This window comes from Mus pahari, chromosome 17 (genome assembly GCF_900095145.1).
Source record: "Mus pahari chromosome 17, PAHARI_EIJ_v1.1, whole genome shotgun sequence".
Classification (NCBI taxonomy): Eukaryota; Metazoa; Chordata; class Mammalia; order Rodentia; family Muridae; genus Mus; species Mus pahari.
Window position 1 is genome coordinate 64,839,514 of NC_034606.1, and position 4,457 is coordinate 64,843,970.

Consider the following 4,457-nt stretch of genomic DNA (forward strand, 5'->3'; position numbering starts at 1 on the left):
GGATGGTTGTGAACCATCATGTGGTTGCTGGGAATTGAACTCAGGACCTTTGGAAGAGCAGTCAGTGCTCTTACCCGCTGAGCCATTTCACCAGGCCGAAATGTCTTGACTTCTACAATTACATGGGCCAATTCACATCCTGGCCTCTTGCCCCTTCCCCTCCCCTGCTTCTTTTTGGCTGGAGATCCCTGACTAATGTTGGTCTTCAGGCCTTACTCTGTAGAAAACAATAGCTCTCTCAAGCTGTGCCTTGCTCTGAGTGACTCCATTTTATAAAACAATGTTTGGCAGAATGACTCCACATCTTGTTTGTACATAGAAACAAATTCCATCTATTCAGTGCAAACTATGGCACTAGCTGACAATCAAGGTGCTGCCACTTACAAATTCAGCAAATTGAGTCAGGAACTAACATACCTGAGCAGATCAAACTTACAGCAGAAAAGCAAGGGCTGGGAACTCATCAGACACACAAGCCAAAGAGCAAGCAGAGGGAGGCCCTCAGATGGATCCTATAAGAGAAGAGCATTCCCACTGGACAGGGCCACAGCTACTGACAGTCCTCAACAATCTGCAAGCTTAGCCATAAGGGCCAACTCCTAACAGTTCCTGTGGCTTCGGCTTCGGCTTCAGCCTTCCTCCCCCCCCCCAGACGCAAGTGGATCTCTGTGAGTACAGGGCTAGCCTGGTCAACAGAGAGAGTCCCAGAAAAGCCAGTGCTACATAGTAAGGCACTGTCTCAAAAAACAAAAACAAAACCAGAAACTGCACGGTTTGAAGTCAAGTTAGTCAGTTTTGTTTAGACCAACTCCTGGTTCCGCAGGATCATTGAATAAAGCTCCATCAGTCCCCTGCTCTCTTGAATTTATTACATAATTGGGGTCTTATTTCTCAAAAACTCACATAGCTCTTCTTCTATAAGATTTAGTTTTAGTGTTTTTAATTATGTGTTAACTGATTATTGTTTTTATTATTTTAAATCTAATTTAAAAAAAGATCTGGTTTGGTTAAAAGGATGACAAGATTAGCAGGCAGCATAAAATACTAAATCCTTGTCCTGTCTGGGATAGAAGGCTGGCTCAACAGCTGAGTGTGCACTGCTCTTGCAGCAGACCTTATTTGGTTCCCATCACTCCTGTCAGGCAGCTCACAACTTGAAAATCGGTAGAAAACAATATAAGGATACTTTCTTGTATCAGCCTAATTACATATAAATCTTTTCTCATAAGATTTTCTTTTCTGTGCCTCTTGCAACTTTGTATTTTGGTAGCAAAACACAGCTGTCAATCCAGAGTTAACCTTTATTCTGAGCCAGGTATGAGTGGCTTTGGCTGGGGAAATTGAGTTCAGGTTGACCTGAATGACATGGATTGTTGCAATCATAGAACAAAATAAGGTTATAAACTGATCATTAACTGAATAACTTGGTAGGACCAGCAGGCCTTGCAGTGAAGAGGGACAACCTGCCACAGTCTACATGTAGTGACACCACTCAGGACATCTAGTAGGTCTCCTGAAGGTACATGCCAGGGGCCAGGGATCTTTTTTTGTTTGTTTGTTGGTGTTTAGTTGTTTTGTTTTGTTTCTTCTCTCTCCGACCCGCTCACTCTGGCCCAAAGATTTATTTATTTATTATATGTAAGTACACTGTTGCTGTCTTCGGACACCCCAGAAGAGGGCATTGGATCCCATTGCAGATGGCTGTGAGCCACCATGGGGTTGCTGGGAATTAAACTCAGAACCTTTGGAAGAGCAGTCAGTGCTCTTAACTGTGAGCCATCTCTCCAGGCCACACCAGATGTTATTTGTTTTATGTTTAACTTATTTAACTTATCTATCTATCTATCTATCTATCTATCTATCTATCTATCTATCTATCTAAGAACTGCAGCCAGTCAGGCAGTAACAGGAACAGTGCCTGCTAGGTTCATTTACAGTTCCATCTAGGCTCACATCTTGTGCTGGACAGTTTTCTGTCAACTTGACACAGGCTAGAGTCATCTGAGAAGAGGGAGCCTCAAATGAGAAAATGCCTCTATAACATCAAGCTGTAGGCAAGCCTGCAGGGCATTTTCTTAATCAGTGATTGATGGGGGAAGGCCCAGCCCACTGAGGATGGTGACACTCGTAGGCTGGTGGTCCTGGGTTCTTTATTAATAAAGCAGGATGAGCAAGCCACAAGGAACAAGCTGGTGAGCAATACCCCCTAGATAGCCTGTGTGTCAGCTCCTGCCTCCAGGTTCCTGCCTTGTGTTGAGAGGCCAAAGCTTTTAAGTTCAGACTCCATTTTAGAGAACCTGACCTAAGTTTGAACTCAGGTAGACTAACAGACTGGTACTTAGCATTATTTTCCAAGTTGGCCCCCAACAAACCCTGAGCCTAGCTCCAGTCTCTAGGCTAATCCCCAACAAGAGCAAAGTTTCCAGGTTACACTCTCAACAAGATCAGTGTCTCCAGATTATTCCTCCAACAAACCTGCACCCCAGGTTACAAGCCCACCCCTGCCTAACAACGCAGAGGGAAGCCGAAGTTACGTTTATGATGTGACTCCCAGCACCAGCCAATTGTGTTAAAGGCCAGTGTAGCTTTCCAGTTAGATGCTTGCACGCACACATATTCTCTGCTTGCTGCTTACTATAAAGCCTTGCCCCAATAGACATTCAGGGCTCCACCACTACCAAAACTCTCCTGCGTGACAGCGGGGCGTTGGGGGGGGGGGGCGGTGGCAAGCTAGCTCAATTAGAATGAAGACCCTGCTGTGAGTTACATCAGACTGGCTCCTGACTGGTTTGGGAAGGATCACTAACACTTCCCTGGCACTACTGTGTGAGTTCCTGTCCTGACTTCCTTCCATGACAGACTGATTGTAAGTAAAATAAGCCATTTTTCCCCAAGCTGCCTTTGTTCATGTCTCAGCACAGCAAGAGAGATTCTAATGTCTCATTACGGCAAGAGACCCTAATGTCTCACCACAGAGAGAGACCCTAAAACACATCTTTTTAACCATCATTTTATGTCTAGTTAACGATGGACATCTTGTACATGGGTTACAATTCTGTACCACCTAGCAAGTTCACTTAGGTCACTAATACTATTTCTTTTTTTTTTTTTTAAGATTTATTTATTATATGTAAGTACAAATCTCATTATGGATGGTTGTGAGCCCCCATGTGGTTGCTGGGATTTGAACTCAGGACCTTTGGAAGAGCAGTCAGTGCTCTTAACCGCTGAGCCATCTCTCCAGCCCACTAATACTATTTCTAAACAGTATTTTTTTTTTTTGACTCAAGATCTGCCTATGTCTCCTTGCTGTCAAAGTGTCATTATTTTGCCCTGATTCTAAAACCATATCCAATCTAATGACACACAACCCTCCCACAGAAACATGCCTGCCCCAAACTGTTTTCTCCTCAGACCTTTGGCTAATATACTGAGTGAATAAGGACAGCTTCTTGCAGGTATGTCAACCTCTAGGAGCCACTGGAAGTGCTGTACAAGACAGTTCACTTTCCACTCACTGATTCAAGCTTAGCCCCTACTGTTAGCACCTATCCCCAAATAATATGCTCCCTCTATCCCACTCGGGCACACGTCCTTGCCTGGAGCTATAATGCTTACAATGCAGCTGTCCATTACTGACCCCCACCGTAACTCTCTACCCAAAGACCCCCTCACACTACCACCATCTCCAGTAATTACACAGTTCCTGCAAGAACGGGGCTAACATGGCAAAGCTGAGCATAGCTCAAGACAGGAATGGCAAAATCATTTAAAACTGAACATCAGACATCAGTCTTTAAAACTTTGGGAAATATGAAGGGGAGATTTCAGCAATGTGTACTTAAGCAGACAACACAGTCTTCACTCAAGACTGTTAAAGGTAGGTACGTGAGGGACTGGAGAGATGACTCAGCAGTTAAGAACACTCTCTATTCTTCCAGAGGACCTAGGTTCAATTCCCAGTGCCCACATGGTAGCTCACAACTGTCTAACTCCAGTTCCAGGAGATCCAATGCCCTCTTCTGGTCTCCATGGGCACAAGTATGAAGGCAGTGTGCAGATACACACACACACACACACACACACACACAAGCAAAACACCTATGTACATGAAGTATAATAAAAATGAAAAAACAAAACGTAGGTAATGAGACCAGGGTCCATATCTCAGCTGCACCAGAGCTTTCCTTTATCACAGCACTGCATAAACCAAGCATCATGGCACATGCCTGTGCTGGCTGAGGAATTCAAAGCTAGCCTGGTGGGAAGATGGGACTCTGTTTGTTTGTTTGTTTATTAAAAAAAAAAAAAAAAAAGGAAAGAGGCCGGGCAGTGGTGGCACACGCCTGTAATCCCAGCACTTGGGAGGCAGAGGCAGGCGAATTTCTGAGTTCGAGGCCAGCCTGGTCTACAGAGTGAGTTCCAGGACAGCCAGGGCTACACAGAGAAATCCTGTC